This window comes from Siphateles boraxobius, unplaced genomic scaffold (assembly GCF_051911475.1).
Source record: "Siphateles boraxobius isolate OS27281-9 unplaced genomic scaffold, OSU_SipBor_1 17, whole genome shotgun sequence".
Taxonomy (NCBI): domain Eukaryota; kingdom Metazoa; phylum Chordata; class Actinopteri; order Cypriniformes; family Leuciscidae; genus Siphateles; species Siphateles boraxobius.
In genome coordinates, this window is record NW_027508777.1 from 741,535 (window position 1) to 765,429 (window position 23,895).

Genomic DNA, 23,895 nt, shown 5'->3' on the forward strand with positions numbered 1-23,895 from the left:
GTAAGGGTTAATATAACTTTTACTCACCTATTGCTAGATGTAGTCTGTGGCCAAAGCACTGTAGCCTAGTCCAGTTATTTAGAGAAGCTGCCTTAACCACATTAGCTCCGTTGTCTGTTGTAATGCAGACAAGCCTCTCCTCCTGCAAGCTCCAAGAGGCCATCGCCTCCCTCAGACCCTGGGCAATTGACTCTCCCGTGTGATCTTGCGGGAAAAAAGACGTTTGCAAGCATCGACTCTTCATTGCAAAATCCTCATCGATGTAATGAACTGTCAAACTCATGTACGGTTCCATTGTCCTGCTTGACCAAAGATCCATTGTAGTTGCAAAGTACTGTACATTGGCAAGATCACTCTCTATTTCCCCTCTGCGTTTTTTGTACATCGCAGGTAGTGCCACCTTGGAAAAATAATTGCGCGAGGGGATCACGTATCGTTTATCCAGAGTGTTGACCAAGAATTTGAAGCCTTCGTTTGTCACCGTGTTTATTGGGCACATGTCTTTGGCCAAATAAAATGCGACTGCATTCGTTATTTCACTGTGTCTTTGGGAGGTGGATGGGTATGGCGATGCGCTAAAAAGGCTTGCTTCAATGGATGTCTGAGTTGATGTGGATGATTAGTCTTTGCAATGCATTTCTTGTTCCTTATACATTCATCGTATTGAACTTTATGTTTTTTTTTTAAGTGGTTAAAGAGGTTCGTTGTGTTGCTTTGTGGCGCCAACACAACTTTACGGCACTCTTTGCATATAACCTGTTGTTGTTTTGTGTCACTTGCCTTGAACCCAAAATGCTTCCACACAATGGATGACGATCCGATTCTCGGTACAAGCTCCTCAGCCTCGCCCTCTGCTACGTTAGACATTTCTTTTGTTTTCTTTGTTTATAGCCTTATGACCCGCTATCTGTTATACGTTACTCTGTTCTCTGTGACTGTCAACCAAGCTGCGTGCGCGCGGTGCATGGAATCACGTGATCAGACAGTGGTTTACAGAGCCTAGATTCGCTTACAAAAAGCTTTGATAAGGAACGCAATGACGCATTTTAAATATCGCTCGATCACGCGAATTTGTTCGTGGGGAGCCAAAATCGTGATCGTGATTAAAATTCGATTAATCGTGCAGCCCTAGATGGTACGCTCGGCGAGACTCGCATTCAATCAATAGGTTGACTCAGAGGAGGATGATGGGCAATACACCTTCTCGCATCTCACTCCGTTCCAATGTTGTAGGCTTGGGCTGAATTTGCATGTTGCTAATAGGTCAATGTAGATGAAGTTGGTCAATATCACTTCTCACGTCCCACTTCTTCATCAGTTGCCTCTTTAGTATTGTGGATAGGATATTTGCCCTTGAACTAGAATCACATTCATCTGAATCCAGGGGAACAATACTGTATTTATACTGCACTTTCCTTATGAGGAGAAGGGGAGTCTCTATCCTTCATGAGAGTGCAAGGGTTGCATTATTGTGCTTCCCCTGTCAGGGTGGTAAAAGAGGAGGAATCAGTTGCAGGAATAACAGTGTTTTATTGAATGACAAGAGCACACAAAATCAGGAACACAGGGAGGAATAGTTAATCCACAGTTAGAAGGGAGGACAGGGATGATTCCATCCAGGTACGAGGGAGTGCTACGTCAGCCCAACAGTGGGCGTAAAGAATATCCAGAGCAAACGGCAGAGCAGATCAAAACATCAACACTGGTGAGTGGAGGTAGAAATGAGTACAGTCCAGGGACAATGAGATATGTGAGTTCACAGATGAACATCTGGTGATGTAACTTCATGATGACAGGGGAGGGAGAGAAAGTAAACCTGGTGATTGGAGATAGGGAGATCCTAGCAGTGGTAGCAGAAATTAGTGATGGGACTGTTGATACCGGGGCATTTTTCAAAGCACTATTTTATCACACACTGTACCGATGCTTAAATCGAAATGACAATACCACGTGATTAATAACGTTTGAAACATCGAACGTCATTCAGTATCGGAAAGTCGGAACAGCTGGTTTGAAAAAAATTGGCGCTTCGCAACCCCACCTGATGCATTAAACGGGAAATGATTATCGAGGAGGCATTATTTATTTAAATTATTTAACACTATACTTCCCTATAACATAAACTGTACAAGAAAAACAGAACACCCCAAATATTTTTTTAACTACTCACAACAATTAATTATGATCACATACTAGTATATTTTATTTTATTGATCAAAATGTGAATGCGTTGACCAGGCTACACATGACACGAGTTGTGGTCTCATTGACACAAAGTAATTTAGATGAGATTAGATCATAAGATGGAACTGTATTGATCCCAGATTGATTCCACTCTTGTGTCACAGACCTTCGAAGCTTAGTTTGGTCACATGCTTTTTCTGCTCTGCGGTGATTTGTTAGATATGGTGGAAAAAAATTAGTCTCACCACCAGATGTTGCTAATGCGCATTGTTTTAAAAGCTTCGAGCAATGAACCATTTTTCTGCACAATTTGATGAAAGCCTCAAACGCTTCAGAAAGGTTTCGGTTTCCCATCACTAGCAGAAATCCTTTTGTGACAGGCGGGCAGGGAAGATCCAAAATGGAAAAGCATGGGAACAACATGAAGGACTGGATCAGGTAGCCAAATTAGACAGGGGAGTTAAATAAAAGGGGAGTGTAATAATGGTTACGATTCAGGGAAGAAGGAGGCGGGAACCGGCGAACAATCAACAATTTTTAATAATAAAATAAACTGCTAAATTAAAGTTTTATTTGCAAGCACTGATAGTGTGCGGGAGTTCCTATTTGTAGATTGTCGATCAAGCTTGGTCTTCCTTTCCTACGCACCTATCACCAACAGGTGTGCGATGGCTTTTGTTCATTAATAATAAAATAAAACAAAAGTATCCGCCAGCAGCCCCTCGCGGAGCTACACTCTGCTACACTCTACACTCTACACGACTGCTGGCTACACAAAAGAGAAATAAAACAAAACACAATATAAGCTCAGGCCTGTTCCTCTCTCGATCTTCACAGTCGTCGCTCGTCCTTTTATGGTTCCGCTCCTCCGTGAGAGATGCGAGACCGGTGCGTCTCACAGGTGATGTTCATTATCACAAACGCCACCGGCCTCGCGCTGTTCTCTCACGTCCCTCAGCCTCGTCCTACTCACCACAAAAAAAACTAAACTAGCCAGACGGCCAGACGGCAACTCAAAAACAAGGCTTGAAGAACAGGGAAAAAATCAACAAAATAAAGAAATAACCAAAACTAGAACACTTAAGAGATTTTGATAACTCAGCAAAGCAGAGATTCAATCTGGCACAGGACAGAAAACAAGAAGGAAATATAAAGGGTGACAGATGAAGTGAAACAGGTGTGAGCAATAATGAGGTAACAATAACGGAGTATTTGCGGAGTAACAATAGACAACAGAGCACATGGCATGACAACATAATCATCATGTGTCAGCCATGTGGTCCTGACAAACAAAAGGACACAGCATCAACAAACCCCTAGCTGATCAGACTGGCACACTAACATCCCCATGTGTTCCCAGGTGAATGAGTAGAACAATAGAGGAGGTTTGACAGTACCCACCACTGTATACTTATATTTAGGATTATATTTAGGCATTGGAAGTATTGGTTAAAAGTGGGTTTCATAGCAAGTTTAAACCTGTTCTTCAGAAGGCCACTTCATTCTGACACTAAATGAGTCTGTGATTGGTTGCTAACTCTCAATGATTTTTCATTTTATATCTACATTCCATATTTATGAACAAAACTGCGTTTGCTTTTTAAAGTCTAGAGTGAAAACATAAAAGTGACCCTGGTATAAATTAAGTGAGGAATTTGTTTGTGCTTAGGCGGCAATAAATGGATGGAATAAAGAAACAACCATTCTTGTTCTATATCTGTCCAGCTGTCTGTAAACAACATCAGACTTGTTATTAGGGATGAGCGAGTACAGCATTATCTGTATCTGTATCTGTATCTGTTAACCATATGAATTATCTGTATCTGTATCTGTACTCGGACGGGGCGGGGCCTAACCCGGAAGTGGGCGGGATTTAACCCGGAAGTGGGTCAGGTTGTCTTGAAATGGGCGGGGCTTTAACCGGTATGGTATTTTAAGCATGCAATTGATATGGGTTGTTCAGAAATTGTTATTTATTGCTGATTAGAAAACTATTTACTCATTATTCTGTATCACTGATCATGAGAGGGGGGGGGGGGGGGGGGTGTTTGTGTTTTTGTGAGTGTAGCAGCTTAATTTGTAATATTATTTATAACACAACTACCTTTATTTTATTTATAAAATACAGCAAGAAAGTGTCACTCAGTGCGTGAAGTAAAAAAAAACTGGTTAGAGCCAGCAGACGGTTTAAAAAAAAAACTCAGATGACCGGCAGAGAGAGAGAGAGAGAGTGTGTGTGTGTGTTGCTAGCTAATTCATTTGTAATATAGTTTTATACCACTACTTCCTTTATTTTTTTTTATGAAATCCAGCAAAAAGTGTCAGACACTCAGTGCATGAAGTAAAACAAACGGTTAAAAAAAAAAAAAAACTCCGACTGGCAGAGACGCAACGCGAGTCGCATTCTACCAAGCACCACGTCTGAACAAACCCCACGTTTACCAGAACTCTACTGGTTAATAAGTAAGTGTACTACAAACCGAAGTAAAAAACAAACCTGAAGCTGAAGAAACCCTAAACGTTAACGGAAAAAAGACCCGCGAACCTGAGTGACTGAGGGAGAGACAGAGGGAGAGAGTGTTCTGTGTGTGAGTGAGCAGAGCGGGACACAGCAGCACAATAAATCAAATCTGTATGCGTGTAGGGGAGGGGCGTTGTGACTAGTCTATCACAGAACGCAGACACAGTCAGCTACCCAATGAGGATTTTTATTCAATCCGAGCACAGATATTGACTCGTATTACTCGTATTACTCGTATTATACTCGTACTCGGCAAAAGTGCTTTATCCGTACCGGATACTCGTTTCAGCCGAGTATCCGGCTCAACTCTACTTGTTATCATTGTTATTTTTATTAGACTTAAACAGAAGTCAAGGCCATTCACAGCAAGGACGATGATCAAAGTTTTAATATTCTTTCTAATTCTCTGAGAATAGGGAAGTCCACACCAATGCAATTCTGGACGCAGCCAGAGAATCAGAATCAACACAACTTTAAAGAGCTTGAGCATTTAAAGCGGCAGACAACATTTTTGCGTTATAATAAACATCATGTGTCACCTTAAGTGAAGCCAGTAAGAGTAATGTAACCTTTCATTTAACTATTTTGCAGCATTTGTTTCCAAGCAACAGCATCCCTTCCTACATAATCCTGCTTGCATAATTCCACATCAGACTTCACCGAGCTATGCCACCACAATGGAGCTCATTCTGTATGATTGAGTCTGATGAATAGCTGATTTGCTCGAAACATCAAATCATAGCATTTTGGTATTATAGTATTTTATTTTATTTTTTGTGTGTGTGGGAGAAACAGTGTGCTGACTTGGTCTTGCATTTTTATGCACCCTGTATGAATGATAGCTTGTCGATCCTATCTGCAAAAACTCTGTTTCCATTACGCAAAGCACTGCTTCTGCCATACAGATCTGTGCCTTCGGGCCATTGTAAAGCCTAATTTTGTGAAGCATAAATGAAAAGGTCAGTATAGATATCACCACAGTCTTTATTTATAAACTTAATTTTAAACAGAAAATCAAATGACTTGTCCAATTACATTTGTATTTATCAAGGGAAGTAATTGATGAGGGAACTCGCACTGTGTCCTAGGACGCTAATGGGGAATACCTCCTGCATGACTGGTTTCTAAAGCACGTGTCAAAACACGACAACAACATTGGCTGGCGACAGCCTATGACATTGCTATTGGTGCAACCAGAGTATAAATAGGGCAACTGTAGTACACATCCTCTTTCTGTCTTAAGGGGCGTGAGAAATGCGAGTTGGTTAGACGAGGTATATCTTTCTAGTCATAATCGGCCAGCGCTTGTGAGCATTCCGTTTCTTTCCGATCTACACGCTGAGGTGGAAAGATCATGGAAGATCATATTCAGCCCGTATTTAGTAATTTCAGCATGCGAATTATGCGAGAATGGAGTGGATACGTGAGAATGAATATTAGGGATGGCCCGATACCGATACTGGCATCGGGGATCGGGTCGATACTGTCCTCATATACTCGTACTCGTACTCATAAAAAATCGCCGATACCACGCCCCGATACCACGTACATTTTGCGAAACGAAACTGGCCGCCGCGAGTGCTTTGTCGAGGTGAACTGAGGCATAGGGACTTGCACTCCCAACGCAAAAGAGTGCGGCGCGGCACTAGATCTGATGGCCGAGCGCGAGCGCGAGCGCGGGCGCGGGCGGTAATGCACTCACTCTGTGTGTGCGGGTTCCGGGAGAATAAAACGATTCGCGGGACTCCCGCAAACTAGACATATCTATGAATACAACATATTAAAACTAATAGATTTTCATTCATCTGTTGCAGAAAAGCAAGAAGAACAACTAAAACAAAATAAAACGATTTACAGGCCAGAGTTTCTATTCATAACATGTTTGCAGCGTTGAGCGATGTAGCCAATCACAGACATGTGTGTTGATTTCTTGAACGCAATGGCTAATCAGAAGCATTTAAGATAGACTCCCCTCACTGCTCAAAACTTTTTTGTTCAGTGCTGAATTCTGTATGCTGGCAAATCCTCTAATTATAACAAACAAAGTGTGGATATTATGAAAGATTCATTGTGCAGTCAGCTTCATTGATAATAACAGATGTGTGAGATCGCGATGAACTGTCAGCTTTTTAGGAATTAGACTATTAAGGGAGCGCACTTTGGGCGCATTCAGTCATGTCAGACCATCCACGCAGTAACTGCTTGCTTTTATGTTAAATTAACAGTGGTTTGTGTGTTAATACATTTATTATTTTACTCATTATTATTTATTTTTAGACTTGTTACTCGTCGATCAGATACTAAGTGTGGAGCGGAAAAATCCGGATTCCTTAGTTATCATTCTTGGCGACTTTAACAAAGGTAATCTCAACCATGATCTCCCCAAATATAGACAACTCATCAAATGTCCTACCAGAAAAGATAACACTCTGGATCACTGCTACACTACGGTCAGTAAAGCCTACCACGCAGTTCCTCGTGCAGCACTGGGTCACTCTGACCATGCCATGGTCCACCTGATTCCTGCGTACAGGCAGAAACTAAAACTCTGTAAACCCGCTGTGAGGATATCAAAACACTGGACTGGCGAGGCCTTAGAGGACCTGCGGGCGTGTTTGGACTTTACTGACTGGGATATGTTCAGGTACACTTCCAATAGCCTGGATGAGCACACAGATGCTGTAACAGCATATATCAGTTTCTGTGAAGACTGCTGTATTCCAACACGCACCAGGGTGCATTTTAACAACGATAAGCCCTGGTTTTCAGGCAAACTCAGAAGGTTGAGGGTGGAGAAAGAGGAAGCATTTAGGAGTGGGGATAGAGATAGATTCAAGGAGTCGAAAAACAGGTTTGAAAAAGCCGTGAAGGAGGCTAAACGACTGTACTCAGAGAGGCTGCAGCACCAGTTCTCTGTTGACGACTCCGCTTCTGTCTGGAGAGGGCTTAGGCAGATTACAAACTATAAGCCCAGAGCCCCCCACACCACTAATGACTCTCGCTTGGCTAACGACCTGAATGTATTTTACTGTAGATTCGACAGGCAATTGGGCAGTCCTGTTCTACACCCCTCTTCACCAGAGCTCCCTCCCCATACCACAGCGTTGGCTCTCTTCATTCAAGAGGGTGAAGTAAACAGACTCTTCAAGAAGCAGAACCCACGAAAATCAGCCGGGCCAGACTCCATCTCTCCAGCCACCCTTAAGCACTGTGCGGACCAGCTGTCTCCTGTGTTTACCACCATCTTCAACACCTCTCTGGAGACATGCCATGTACCAGCTTGTCTTAAGTCCTCCACCATTATCCCTGTGCCCAAAAAGCCAAGGCCTATAGGACATAATGACTACAGACCCGTCGCCTTGACCTCGGTGGTAATGAAGTCCTTTGAGCGGTTGGTGCTGGCCCACCTCAAATCTATCACAGACTCTCTCCTGGATCCCCTGCAGTTTGCCTACAGAGCCAATAGGTCTGTGGATGACGCAATCAACATGGCTCTGCACTTCACCCTCCAGCACCTGGACTTTCCGGCAACCTATGCCAGGATCTTGTTTGTGGACTTCAGTTCCGCCTTTAATAACATCATCCCTGCCCTGTTACAGGACAAGCTCACCAAGCTCAATATACCGGATTCTACCTGTAGGTGGATTACGGACTTTCTGTCTGACAGGAAGCAGTGCGTTAAGCTGGGGTCACAAGTCTCTGACCCCCAGTTTATCAGCACCGGCTCCCCCCAGGGCTGCGTCCTTTCTCCTCAGCTTTTCTCCCTATACACCAACAGCTGCACCTCCAGTCACCCATCCGTCAAACTCTTGAAGTTTGCGGATGACACCACCCTCATTGGGCTCATCTCTGATGGGGATGAGTCTGACTACAGGTGGGAAGTTGACAACCTGGTGTCCTGGTGTAGTCAGAACAATTTAGAGCTCAATGCTCTAAAGACAGTGGAGATGGTAGTGGACTTTAGAAGGAGTACAGCCCCACCTACTCCCATCAACCTGTGTGACTCCCCAGTAAACATTGTGGAGTCCTTCTGTTTCCTGGGCACTATCCTCTACCAGAACCTAAAGTGGGAACTGAACATCAGCTCCCTCGCCAAGAAAGCACTTCAGCGGATGTATTTCCTACGGCAACTGAAGAAATTCAAGCTCCCGAAGACAATGATGGTTCACTTTTATACAGCCATCATAGAGTCCATTCTTACCTCCTCCATCACCACATGGCATGCTGCTGCCACGGCCAAGGATAAGAGCAGACTGCAGCGTATCATCCGCACTGCGGAGAAGGTGATTGGTTGCAATCTGCCTTCTCTCGAGGACTTGTACTCCTCAAGGGCGCTGAAACGGGCGAAGAAGATTGTGGCAGATCCCTCCCATCCTGGTAATTCCCTGTTTCAGCTACTCCCCTCTGGCAGAAGGCTGCGGTCCGTCAAGACCAGCACCTCACGTCATAAGAACAGTTTTTTCCCTTCTGCTACTGGTCTCCTTAACAAGGCCTTGAGCTCTCAGTGACACTGGCTTTAAACTTGAACTTATTGCTATTGTTGCACTTTGGCATATTTGCACCATTGCTTTATTGGATACCCCATGTGGGCACATTTGTGGTGTTATTATAGCATGTACCTTATATGTTGTATGTTATATGTATGCACCTCCTGCCAAAGTAAATTCCTTGTCTGTAAATATTCAAGGCGATTAAAACCTCATTCTGATTCTGATTCTGTTAAAACAAGCAGAGAAGAAAATAAAAACAGTCTTCTAACCTGTGTTCTTAAATAGTCTTCTGTCTTCTTTTCTGGGAGCCTATAGTTACTTTTGCGGTAGAAATAACGGTATCGGTACTCGATATCGGCAAGTACACAAATGTAAATACTCGTACTCGTATCGGTTTGAAAAAAAATGGTATCGGGCCATCCCTAATGAATATGAGTCAATACCACCAGTTGAAGAGACGCTGGCTAGCTATCTAGTGTCCTTGAGCACTGCTACCATGATCAGCCGATCTATGACGGCAATGGGGGCTTCAGAGAGGCATCTCTGGGTGAACCTGGCAGACATCAGGGAGAAAGAGAGAAACTTTCTCCTCGATGGACAGGTTTTGCCACCTAAACTTTTAGGCACAATCCGTTGAGACGGTGGTCAGGATGTTCAGAGAGGCCAAGGCGCAGTCTGCAGCCTTTAAGATCTATATACCTCGCCAATCCAGGTCCATGCCCCATGCCTTTAGGGTCCAGAACAAAGACGAGGCCGGAGGGTGAGTGTTGCTACTCGCGCTTCTAATAAACATCATGTTTTTGTCCGTTGGTCTGGATGCTAATATAGATATTGTTATAGTTATATTTTTATCAATATCATTGTTGTGAACGGGCCTTTAAACTGAGAAATGCTTAGCTCCAAAGGAGCACCTTAAAGGCCCCGATATACTTCAAGCGAAATTGAAGAACGAACTGACGTCATTTCGAACAAAATCAGGCCAAAACAAACTTTGTTTTGAGTTCATTTTAGGAGTTCGAAACCAGCTTGGCAAACTTTACACTTTTGTACTACCATTGGTCCGTTGCGATTATGTAATAGGTAGGTGTGCACGGAGGCCTTCTTTAACATGGAAATGGTTTCTGGTTCATTTCTTCTGTTGAGTCCGTAGAGGCAGACGTGATCCCTGAGTGAAAACATTAACAGAATGGAGAGCAGCTTTTTGTAGAAAAATTAAGTTGTACTTCTGATGAAACGAGACAGACACTATTTTTCATGTTTAATATGGTAAAGCTGCTTGATTGAAAGCATTCTATTGTATAAAGTGCTATAAATATATGTGACATGACTTTACTGGTGCCGAATTGCAGTCCTCTTGCAAAAACATATCCACGTTACTATGATAATCAGATGCTTTTCTTATGCTTTATTAAAAAATGCTTGCTGTTGCTGTTTTCTCAATTTTGTTGTGTTTATTTTGTTGAGAGGAAAGCGCACAGCACATATTTACATATTCATCTAACTGACCTGATGAAGGGGCCGCTTATACATTGAGAGCTGAGAGCTCCGTACAAGCAGTGGACTGGGTTGCAGGCTCTTTTTTGTGCCTCCTTGGTTAACTGTCTTTAAGGTGGGTGTTGCTAGGGTTTCACTTGCTCTAGAGAGTCATAATGCGGAGGCCTTCACCCCCAGGGCTCCGCCTGGACAGCAGTATCGAGTTGTCAGGCTCCTTTGAGCCTCCTTGGTAAGCAGTCCTTAGCATAGAATGTAGCTAGGTGTCCTCTCGTTTTAGAGAGTTGTCTTGATGAGGCCTCCATTCTTAGAGCTTGGCTGGGTTGGCTACGCCGGGTTGTATGGCTCTCTGTGAGCCTCCCTGGTGGAACCACCCTTAGGGAAGCGTTGTTAGGTTTCCTCTCGATTTAGAGAGTCGTCGTGATGAGACCACTACTCCCCAAAGCTCTGCACTAGATAACCTGTCCAAGTTGTGTGGCTGTCTGTGAGCCTCCTTTGTGAGGTTGTCTTTTAGCCTATAGCATAGTTTAGCCTCCCTCCCGTTCCCCTCACTATAGAGGGTCGTATGCTGAAGCCTCTGAGAGCTCCATAGAGGCAATGGATTGGGTGGTAGGCTCTCTTTTGGAGCCTCCCTGGTTAAATGTCTTGCTAGGCTTCCTCTCACTTTAGAGAGTCTTCCTGCTGAGGCCTTCGCCCCCAGAGCTCTGCCTGAATAGCAATATGGAGTGTTAACCTCCTTTGTAAATATCCTTGGCTTTATTCCCTTTAAGGTATGTTTTATACCAGGCCCTGAGCTAAGCTGCCCTATGTTGCCGGGGTTTCTGGCCCTACGGAATGCACTCATGATGACCGCTGGTAAGTACCACTAGGACAGGGAACTGTAAATCCGGATCAGTTCCGTTGAAGTCATTGACTAATGCGGAGTGGGCATTTGTTCCCCATTAGCGTACTAGGTAGTGGTCGACCGATAGTGTTTTTTTGATGGCTGATGCCGATATCTTAGAGAGCAAGGTGACTGATGGCCAATGTAAAGCCAATATATATATATATATATATATATATATATATATATATATATATTAATTACATACTTTATATATAATATCTTGAGTCTCCAGTGAAACTGAGCTCTCCTGTCCTGACACGTGATCATGCAGGCTACAGATGCGCACTAAAGAATATCTGACAGCTGGATTTGACTAAGTCTGCAAGGTTTGTGAAATTAAATGTTTATAGGTATTCTAAGATTTGTTTAACTAATATAAATGCATATTTACTGACTGCTGATGGTAAATGATGAAGGATAATAGTGTTTGCCTTTCTGTTACTAATAATATAAAAGCAAGTCACGTCACATTTATTTATAAAGCGCTTTTTACATTACAAATTGTTTCAAAGCAGCTTTACAGAGATAACAGGTAAATAATGCAACAAAGTTTGTTTCAGTGATTTGTTTCAGATTAAGTTCAGTGATTAAAAAAGTTATTAATTTAGTCCATTTATATATAGCCGCTCTCGAGAAAACCAGATACTCTCTCCTATCAGGGAGAAAACCTGTTCTTTACTCTGGGGCTGAGTCAAAGTGTTATAATACTTTTTCATTTACAGTTTGCTTTCTTTGTTTAACAATTCTATCTTGTAGCGTATTAGAGAAAACTGTTTAACTGAGACCATCAAAGCCGGCGCTCTCAGCACCATCATAATAAAAGTCTGTGTCGTCAAAATAAAAGTCCCTCTTCCAATACATCGGCCAAACAGGAAAACTTTTCGGCCAATGGATTGGCTATTTCCAGCCGATCCCCATATTAATTACAGCGTAGATGTGCAGACTAATGTGAGTTTACTAAAATTAGCAGACACCTAACGTTGGACTCCCTCCAGTTAAGCCCTGTGGTGTCTGGGAGGTCTATGCGGTGGTTAAAGTTTGCCCCGATCCAGAACAAGGTCTTCAGGGTCTTTTTTGTCGAAGTGGGCTGGTGATGGCAAGACGGGAAAAAAACAGCATTGAAGGGAAGAAAATCTGTGCTCTCCTGAGCCACCGGTTTATTCCAAAGTTTTCTGAAGGGAGAAGATTGTTCCCTTTCGAGGGAACTCAACACTGCGTCGAGAATCGACACTTTGGGGACGTTCCCTTAGCGTGCGCCTCTGAAGTAAGAATGAAACTAATCCAATCCTGATTGGTGTTGCGTCGTGATGTAACATGTGACGGCATAACCGGATGCATAAAAGTGACGCTGACACACACACACATCAGCTTTAGCTCTTCAGCAAGCGCTCTCTGTGAAACTGTCTGTCTTATTTGGTGTTGTTTGTCTGTGCAAAGCTCTGTATTATGGCGAGTGAACAATACACTAAGTGTGTGCAGCCCTGCCCAAGATAATATATATGCCACGGGTGGGGACACGCATCAGCTGTGTGTGTGTGTATTGTTTAGGGGCGCAGCACGCACTGTCGGCTCTCGAGAGGGCTGCCTGTGCACACTGTGAAGCACTTCCTATTAGAGTGCTGCGCACCCGCTTGGCTATATTATTTCCTTATGATGGCCAGGCTCACGATCCCCGCGGTTCGGGTCCCGCGTCCATTGAGGCGGCGCGACGGCTTAGATCGTGGAGATCACAGAAGGATCTCGCGGATGAGAACGAGACTGCTGAGGCACCTTTTCTCTCATCATCCGCAGATTCTATGACACTCGTTCACGACGCAGAAGCCCGCGATGCGGCTTCTTCTGCCCGTGACGAGTGCCCAGTGCTCGAGCTATCTGTTTATAAGGAAGTAGATGTGCTCAGCATCGGAACGAGCAACATGAGTCACACTCGCCGGCTTATGTTTCTGCTTATGTAGAGCTTGTGGAGGTTGTGATGCGTGCGGTGGCCAGACTAAATAAATATATAAATAAATATATTTATATATATAAAATATATGAGCTGGCCACAAAATAAGCAGGATGATCCCCGTCAAAATGAACTAGACGAGAGATTCCTGCAGCACCGTTCACAACCTCAGAGCCGGGGCTTACTGTTTTTCCCAGATCTTTATAAAAATATAAATATATATGTGTAGATCCTGGGAAAAACCCCATTCTTTAGGTATCTCACCACATTCATTATATGTTTATTCGAATGTGGTGGGTGCGAGAGAGTCGGGTTATGGCAAGTTGCCGCAGATGGAGGAAGCTTTAGCGTGCTATCTTTCTCCTGATCCGGCATCTTCACTTTAAGCCCCGGCGCTGCCCAACAAACCGTGCAGGGACACCTCTGCACTGGTTGGCTGGGCTTATTGTCATGATTCTGCCATCATGTCCGTGATTCTCTTAGTATTGCGGCAGGATCATGACAGACCCATGTTCTGTATGCAAGCACATGGCCTTGTGTTTTGGTCATGTGCTTGTGTTGTCTCGTCTCTTAAACCCGCCCCCTTGTTATCCTGATTCAGTCATTATTGCTTTACCCGTGTCACCTGTTATGTCTTGATTAGTCTCCTTATTTAATCCCCTTGTGTTTGCTGTCTTGTGTCGGTTCATTGCCAAATGTTACCTGTGAGTATTCTGTGGAAAGTCTTGTCATTGAAAGTCGTTGTTAGTAGTCATTGTTAGTATTATACAAAGTGTTGTTTGTTTCTTGTTCAGTCATTATCTAGTCTTGTCAGTCTTATATCCCTTGTTTCGTCTGTTTTGCCCCCTCGTGGGTTTTGTTTTCCTGTTTTGTCCCAATAAACCCTGAGTTCATTGTACACCGTCTGCGTTTGGGTTCATCTCCGTGCACAGCCGTGACAGAATGAACCGACCCACACCGAACCCAGCGGACAGTATGTCCTCGCCCGTCAAGTGCCAGACGGACCCTAAAGGTTGGTGGTACCAGGCCATCGCTGACGCTAAGAGGGGCAAACTCCCGATTCCCGCTCAGGGACAGCTATCGGTAAGGGAGTATGCCCGGGTCGCGAACGAGAGGAGGTTCTTCCTGCCGGAGATCCTCCTAAACCGCTACCTCGTCGCTGGTCTCAACTCCCCTCCACCCCTGGCCGAACGGGAGGAGTTGGTGACCCGTCCGTTCATGGAGATGGTGGATCGTTTATCTCGGAGAGAGTCACAGACACCCACAAGCTCACCACCCGCCCAGCTGCCCGTGATCTCGGAGGGTCGTGTTTTGGCTGTGGTCACCCTTGGGGACCAGGCCCATGCCGCTTCAGTCCCTGAGGCATCATCTCCGCCCACCAGTCTCTGCAGCAAACGGGGAAGACACGCCTCGTGGGAGTCCGCTTCGGAGTCATCCGCTACAGAGGCAGCGCAGTCTGAGGCTGCCCTTCCTGGGCTAGTTGTGGTCCCTGTGGAGCTTCCCCAACCAGCCATGAGTCCAGCTATTGCGTCTGCTCCCCGACCGAAGAAGAAGAAGAGGAGGAGGGGAGCCTGTGGTCTGTTTTCGTCCCCAGTGTCTGCAAGCGCTGTTCCAGAGCCCGCTACTGCAAGCGCTGTTCCAGAGCCCGCTACTGCAAGCGCTGTTCCAGAGCCCGCTACTGCAAGCGCTGTTCCAGAGCCCGCTACTGCAAGCGCTGTTCCAGAGCCCGCTACTGCAAGCGCTGTTCCAGAGCCCGCTACTGCAAGCGCTGTTCCAGAGCCCGCTACTGCAAGCGCTGTTCCAGAGCCCGCTACTGCAAGCGCTGTTCCAGAGCCCGCTACTGCAAGCGCTGTTCCAGAGCCCGCTACTGCAAGCGCTGTTCCAGAGCCCGCTACTGCAAGCGCTGTTCCAGAGCCCGCTACTGCAAGCGCTGTTCCAGAGCCCGCTACTGCAAGCGCTGTTCCAGAGCCCGCTACTGCAAGCGCTGTTCCAGAGCCCGCTACTGCAAGCCCTGTTCCAGAGCCCGCTACTGCAAGCCCTGTTCCAGAGCCCGCTACTGCAAGCGCTGTTCCAGAGCCCGCTACTGCAAGCGCCGTCCATGACCCCGCCTCAGCTAGCGCCGTCCTAGAGCCCGCTGAGAGAGTTGCGGCCGATCTAGCCGCTAAGGAGGTTCTGCGAGCAGTTTCGGCTCGTCAGGAGATGCCCATCTTCCTTGCTGCAAAGACCCTGTCAGAATACTTGTCATGTCTCATCAAGATCCTTGATGTCCCTGTCCGTCCTGTCTCGCCCTCAGTCCCAGTATCCGCCGCCGAGAGCGCGGCACCCGAACCCGCCACCGAGAGCGCGGCACCCGAGCCTGTCGTCGAGAGCGCTGCACCCGAGCCTGTCGTCGAGAGCGCTGCACCCGAGCCTGTCGTCGAGAGCGCTGCACCCGAGCCTGTCGTCGAGAGCGCTGCACCCGAGCCTGTCGTCGAGAGCGCTGCACCCGAGCCTGTCGTCGAGAGCGCTGCACCCGAGCCTGTCGTCGAGAGCGCTGCACCCGAGCCTGTCGTCGAGAGCGCTGCACCCGAGCCTGTCGCCGAGAGCGCTGCACCCGAGCCTGTCGTCGAGAGCGCTGCACCCGAGCCTGTCGCCGAGAGCGCTGCACCCGAGCCTGTCGCCGAGAGCGCTGCACCCGAGCCTGTCGCCGAGAGCGCTGCACCCGAGCCTGTCGCCGAGAGCGCTGCACCCGAGCCTGTCGCCGAGAGCGCTGCACCCGAGCCTGTCGCCGAGAGCGCTGCACCCGAGCCTGTCGCCGAGAGCGCTGCACCCGAGCCTGTCGCCGAGAGCGCTGCACCCGAGCCTGTCGCCGAGAGCGCTGCACCCGAGCCTGTCGCCGAGAGCACAGCACCCACGCCTGTCGCCGAGAGCGCAGCACCCACGCCTGTCGCCGAGAGCGCAGCACCCACGCCAGTCGCCGAGAGCGCTACAGTCGACGCCTCTCCAGAGTCGGAGGTGATGAGTCTCACCTCTTCTTGGGGAAGCCTTGACTCTTCAAGTAATACTGTTCCCGTTCCTGCTTCCTCTTCCCCTGTCAGTTCCCGTGTCTCCGTTTCGTCTCCCGCTGCTGCTGTCTCCACTGCCCCCGGACTCCCGTTTGTTTCCCCCGTCATGGCTCAACCCAGGACCGTTTCTCCCTCTACCCACACCACTCCACACAAGTCCGTTCGGACCCCCCGTCCTAAGCCCACACCCCGTAGTCCCAAGATCACTGTCCCGCCTACCCACCCTGGACCCTCGCTCAAAGACTTTGTTGTCCCTCCGCCTCCCCTTCCTTGTTTATTATTTTTGATGTTCCACCCCAATCCTGTCATTGTTTACTCTTGTATGCCCTTGTTATTATTTGTCATGTTTTGTTGGGTCGTGTCTATGTCTCAGTCAGTCTTGTCCCGTGTTTGATGTCTCCTTGGGGAGCGTCTGGAAGCCGCTCCTTAAGGAGGGGGTTCTGTCATGATTCTGCCATCATGTCCGTGATTCTCTTAGTATTGCGGCAGGATCATGACAGACCCATGTTCTGTGTGCAAGCACATGGCCTTGTGTTTTGGTCATGTGCTTGTGTTGTCTCGTCTCTTAAACCCGCCCCCTTGTTATCCTGATTCAGTCATTATTGCTTTACCCGTGTCACCTGTTATGTCTTGATTAGTCTCCTTATTTAATCCCCTTGTGTTTGCTGTCTTGTGTCGGTTCATTGCCAAATGTTACCTGTGAGTATTCTGTGGAAAGTCTTGTCATTGAAAGTCGTTGTTAGTAGTCATTGTTAGTATTATACAAAGTGTTGTTTGTTTCTTGTTCAGTCATTATCTAGTCTTGTCAGTCTTATATCCCTTGTTTCGTCTGTTTTGCCCCCTCGTGGGTTTTGTTTTCCTGTTTTGTCCCAATAAACCCTGAGTTCATTGTACACCGTCTGCGTTTGGGTTCATCTCCGTGCACAGCCGTGACACTTATATGGTGCAGGAAATCGATGTTGCTCTTCCGCCGTTAAAAACGTTTCGGGACACATCGGTTTCCAGCGAACGCAGGCTGCACTGTCCGCCCCACATTTTTGCGGCCAGGCAGCATTCGCGTTCGCCAATCGAGAATCTTTTTCGGTCCAGCCCTTCCGGAAACCCGCTTCAGGGGGTCGAGAACGAATCCCGATTAATACCCAAAGCCAGGCTCGAGAGCCTGGTTCCTTTGGTAAAATATTTAGAAAAGAAAAGGTCAGGCTGGTGCGTGCCTGCACTCTAGGACGATTTTGCAGGCGTACCAGGCCGATCTTCTTAAAGATCTAAGTGAGGCAAATATTTCCTGTTGGCCGCTCCGCTATCTCCTTCTGGCCTGTTTTCCAACGCTGTCACTACAGTCGTTGACAGGTTTCAGGAAGCAAAAAATAAATAAAAAAAAGAGCGTTGCCTCTAGAGGCCCTCCTGCGGGAGTTTGGCAAACAGGAAGCACTCTCAACCGAAGTCCTCCAGCCAGAAGGGTGACCTGAGGGCCGTCCTTCAGGCGAAGAGGTCCTAATTGTAGGACCTCTGACCTCACCAACTGGTCATACTATTTCTCCATGGTATTGGAGGATGAGACCGACAGTCAGGTCCAGGGTTCCTTCCTGGGACCTGGCGGTGGTTCTCGAAGGGCTATCCCTGGCTCCCTTCGAATACCTCCAGTCGGCTTCGCCTAGGACCTCACGTTCAAGATAGCCTTTCTCTTAGCTATTTCTTTAAAGAGACTGGGAGATCTCCAAGCCCTGGCATTATCGCCAGTTTGCTTGGGGTGTGCCCCCGGCGGAGTTAAGGCCATCCTGCATCCGAGACCCAGCTATGTGCCTTAAGTGCAATTTATCATGGCTAGGTCCATGGTCCTGCAAGTATTTCATCCTCCACCTCATGTGTCGGCAGAAAAGGAGAGGTTCCTTGCTCTGCCAGTCAGAGTTCCGAGTATTACCTTGAGAGGTCCTCTTCTTGGAGGAGGTCGGACCTACTGTAGTGTGTTTTGGATCACCTATTAGGGGCTCCCGGCTATACAAACCATAAGTAGGCCTACAAGGTGCGGAATTTCCCTTCACCTTTGGCCGTTAGGGCTCATTCTACTAGAGGCATGGCGTCCTCTAGGGCCCTCCTTTCGGGAGTTCCCATCAAGGAGATCTGTGAGGCAGCCGGTTGGGCTACCCCACACACTTTTGTTAGGTTCTATAGTCTGCACCTCCCTAGTACGCTTGGCGCACACGTGCTCTCGTCCTAGCTGAGTGCCTGAATCAGTTTCACTCCGGGGCAGGCCTGTTTTCGGTGCGTGGCTTAGTGGGCATTCGTTCCCCAAAGTGTCGATTCTCGACGCAGTGTTGAGTTCCCTCGAAAGGGAACGTCTGGGGTTATGACTATAACCCTTGTTCCCTGAGAAGGGAACGAGACACTGCGTCGTCCTGCCACGCCCCTCGAGGCCTTAGAGCGTCTTGCTTCATCGCGGAGCTGATGTGTGTGTGAGTCAGCGTCACTTTTATGCATCCGGTTATGCCGTCACATGTTACATCACGACGCAACACCAATCAGGATTGGATTAGTTTCATTCTTACTTCAGAGGCGCACGCTAAGGGAGCGTCCACAAAGTGTCGATTCTCGACGCAGTGTCTCGTTCCCTTCTCAGGGAACAAGGGTTATAGTAATAACCCGAGACGTTTTATATATTGAACAGATTGAATTTAGGCTTTTATTAATTTTTTTTCAATTACATTCACTTTACCCCTACATTAGACAAGTATTTTTTTTGAGGGTATACTACTGTTACATGAGAACCCAATGACATCACATGTCACCATTCACTTTCATTATTTGGAAAAAAAAATCCCTTTTTGTGTTCCATAGAAGTAAGGAAGTCATAGGGGTCTTGAATGACACAGGGTTAAGTAAATAATTGCAAAATAGAGAGAGGTATAAGGGCGGCTTTCATCAAACTGACAGTTTTATTGCCCCCCCATAAAGCCCCACCCCTCCCTGTTTATGACGCCGTGGGAATTTCCCACGCTAGACCATGCCCCTTCCGGATTGGTCACGTGACCGTGGGAATCCCCCGAGATACTCAGCCCTCCCCTCCCTCCCACTTCCGGCCTGTACACCTGTGCATGGAATTTCTCCCCACGCTAACTCCTCCCCTTCCTCCCCGTATTGGTCTGAACAGATTAAGCGTGGAAAATCACCCACGATCACTAGGGCTCAATGTAAAAAATGTTCAAAATGATGAAAAACATTAAAACAATATATTTTACACTTTTTAAAGAAAATGTATAATAAATGCCATAGTCAGAGGTCTTTCACATTTACATTTGAAGTTGTACTTTTCACAATCACATAAAAAAATACATTAAAACAATGTTTATCGTTAAAGCACATACATTTTAAAAGCAGGAGTTGCATACATGTTCTAGAATTAAAATTATATCACGCAAATAGACATTGGTTTCCAAAAGGTTTTGTGAGACGCGTTGTGAAACACCTGCGCTCGCTTCAGCGCTCCGACCAGAAATGGCTACATGAGGGTCTGCACAGTAGCCACACACTGACTCCTCCCACGACACACCTCCGCACCTGGAGCGTGGGAGATAGAACACAGAGTTCCCACGCACATACACATCTCCACATCTGGATCGAGGGGAATAAAACACAGAGTCCCCCCCCCCCCCACACACACACACACACACACACACACACACACACGCGCATACACGTCGTCACAATGTCTGACCCCTGGTGTTTGACCCGTGCTGTGCCCTCCTGCATGTGTTATTTTCGTAAGAGGTCGAGAATTATTTTATTGCTGAGGTTATCTGATGAGATCGTGGTGTATGTGCGAGACAGTCGCCATATGCCTTTCTAGTTGTAAAATCAAATATCAGAATCCCTACCACATACAGAGTTGAAAGATGTTCTTTGAAAAAAGAATTCGTAGGGAAAAAAGGTGTTTTTGAAATCGTGAGATGCAATCTTTAAATTATGAACGGCTATTTCATTCAAACTCTTCACTTCGACCAGAACAGTCAACCGAATCGTGGCTCTACGCGAAACATGTCAGGAGATCACCACGGTATGTTGGTAGCACCATTTCTCATTTTAACAAAAAGTATTATAGTTCAAATACGTTTTAGAATATTAAATTTTTATTATCTCTTTTATCAACATGAACAGAGGAATCACTCCCGGATTTATATTATAATGGCGATTTAGCAGAAATTCTGAATCCTCCTTGTGAGTTTTTATAAAACATTCAAATTGTTTAATACATTTTACTGAAATGGTTGGTATCAGTAACATATAAATATATTTGTTTATTTGCATTTTAGATAACGAATTGTTTTCAGAGGGGGTTTTACACAGTCTTTTACAAGACAATACAGTAGATAGCGTCGAACTCAACCCCGACACAGACTCCTGTTTCTACAACGCCACAAACCCAGGCTTCGGAGGGGGATCCACAAGCGTTATTGGACAACTCCGTACAAGCGTATGATAACGTCACTCCTTGAAGTAGTCCTGAAGTGCCTGTTTGTGAACAGCCAAACAGATCGCCGGAGGTTGAAGTGAACGCATCTGACATAAGCGACTCGTATCAGAGGCCTTCATGCAGCTACTGGAACGGAAATTATAACGAGCGCGCACATCGTCCTACCTCTGGGAGAGGAATAAAGCGTCTTCGTGATTTTTATGGAGAATATTATTCAGACAGTGGCGCGCAATTAGGATATCCAAACGACGGTAGGTAACATGACAATCATCATTATTTTTATTCATTGAATATTTAAAATAATAAAAATAAATATTATTTCTCCAGAACAAAACTCCATTGATGAATGTACATCGACGACGAATTACCAAGACCCCGAAGTCGGAGGACCATACAAGAAACGAGACACAGATTTACCCGTGTCTCACGACTCATACGAAAACTCATCGGAAGATAGTGGTAAGATAGGCTACTATACATTTTGTGTCTCATCATATGTAATAAATAATACATATAATAATTATTGTTATTTTTTCTTCTAGTACAAGATCATGATGAAAGAGAATTGAATATATTCCTCGAATCCCACACGGATTTACCCGTGTCTCATGACTATACGAAAGCTCATCGGAAGATAGTGGTAAGATAGGCTACTATACATTTTGTGTCTCATCATATGTAAAAATAATACATATAATAATTATTGTTATGTTTTCTTCTAGTACAATATCATGATGAAAGAGAATTGAATATATTCCTCGAATCCAAAGCAGCAGTATTGGATATAATTGAGCCTGAACAGATTTCATCAGACAACAGCGAGCGAGATTTTCAGAGGTTGCGTTATGAAACATTTCTCAGCGCCAACTGGAATTTCCTACGAATTTTAGATGTTGTGTAACAGCCCTTATCGTATCAGCAAACCGAAGGACTGCTGTTTGATTCACAATCGCCAATAGTCGGACTTCTACGTACGATTGCTGATCGCCAAAACCAACACACTGCAGACTTGAGAAGCGTCGTGGAGTTTTTCGGAAACTGTCACGAACAAGCATTAGATGAAAACAGACAATTGCGTAACGAGCTCTTAAGCGTACAACAAGAAGTCGATCAGGTAAGGTCTGATCAACAATTGGTGACGGTGGCCATGTCTCTAATTTCTGAACGACTAAATGTTGTTCAGAGAATGTTGAGGGAATTACATGATGCTTTTATGAGAAGATAAAGGATGCATACCTTTTTTTTCATTTTATTTCCTTTGGAATGTTACTTTTTAATTTCTTTTTAAAACTCATCCGAGGGTTTATTATTTTTAAATTCATCTGGTTGTTATTATTTTTAAATTCATTTGGTTAATATTTTTAAATTTCATTTGTTTGTTATTATTTTATGTGATCTTTATTAGTGATACAGACATGTGTAGGTGGTTTAGTATTGTTGTTAAATTGTTATTCTATTTCTGTTACATTTTGTTAATCGTACACATTAATTGACAATATTGTTTATGTATGGTAGTATTACATATGTGCTTGTTTTACACGATTTTAAATAAATAAAACATACCAAAATGCTTTCTAAGGCCCCGTCCACACTACTGCGTTTTCGTTTAAAAACGGAGACCTTTTGCTACGTTTGCACCTCCCGTCCACACTAAAACGGGAAAAACGAAGACCCAAAACGGAGAAGTTTAGAAACGCTGCAGCTCCGTTTTTCGTTTTGAATCTCCGGAGGGCGTTTTAGTGTAGACGGGACAAAACGGAGGAGTTTAGAAACGATGACGTAGAAGGTCACGCTCGGCTCTATGATTGGGTGTCATCACCCATGACGTATCCTTCCCTGATTCGTCAGCCACCCATCACATGTCCCGTCACCGGAAGAAAACAAACAAAAACATCCTGGACTACGTAGCTGATGTTAGTGAGTGCAACATGGATAACGAATTACAAGCGTTACTGACTTTGATGTCTTTGTTAGCAGCTGTTGTGCAAGCAAATTCTGCATTTTACAATGCTATAACTGCCTACATGCGCCGGAGGCAAACTATTATTCGAGCGATCTATGACAATTCCCGTGTGCAGCGGCGGTCCATGAAAAGAAATCTCTGGTCTTCGACATTTTCTAATCTTTGCAGAGGTAGCTAACGTTACTTGCTTCCTCATCAAATCTGTGGAATAGTCCATCCGTTTCCTGTTTACACCGGCACGCGCATGCACAGTGTTGGAGAATGGTCACGTGATCCGAGTTTTCAGTCGTTTTAATGTGGACGGAGATCAATTCTAATACGCAGCTAAAACGCTGGTGTGGACGGAGATCGTTTTCGTTTTAATTCTCCGTTTTTAAACGAAAACGCAGTAGTGTGGACGGGGCCTAAGGGTGTACTCACACTAGCCAGTTTGAACCGTGCCCGAGTGCGTTTGACCACCAAAGCGCGGTTCGTTTGACTAGTGTGAGTGCTCCGAACCGTGCCCGGGCGCGGCTCGATTGGCCGGCCCTGGCCCGCTTGGAAGAGGTGGGCCAGAGCACGGTTCAGTTGGACTCGGGCGCGGTTCGCATGCAGTGTGAGCGCTAACCGTGCTGGAGCACGGAACAGGACGCGTGATGTACGGGAACTGTAGTCCGTAATCAAAGCTGCAAAGTCCTTGCTGCACTTCAGCTGGTACCTTGCAAACCTCGTCATACGAGCAGCACGATTACGTGAAAATTTTCGCGCCACTAAGGCGACACATCTGTTTAACAAGAGGCTGTGAGAGGGCTGTGGACCAAACGACACAATATTATCCACAAAGAAAACAGAGCGATGGATTCCATTGTGTTCAGAGAGCGCCGCTCGTCTTGTTTATTCCGAAACCGTCGCACCATAATGACGTAA

The 23,895-nt window shown here is 45.8% G+C and overlaps 1 long non-coding RNA gene across 1 annotated transcript; it reads left to right on the forward strand.

Annotated features, from left to right (window-relative positions):
• Nucleotides 1-20,971: 20,971 nt before the first annotated feature.
• On the forward strand, nucleotides 20,972-21,835 carry LOC143740119 (uncharacterized). The gene is made up of 3 exons (XR_013204749.1): nucleotides 20,972-21,277; nucleotides 21,354-21,485; nucleotides 21,749-21,835. It is a non-coding gene; the product is annotated as an uncharacterized LOC143740119 (long non-coding RNA).
• Nucleotides 21,836-23,895: the final 2,060 nt, after the last annotated feature.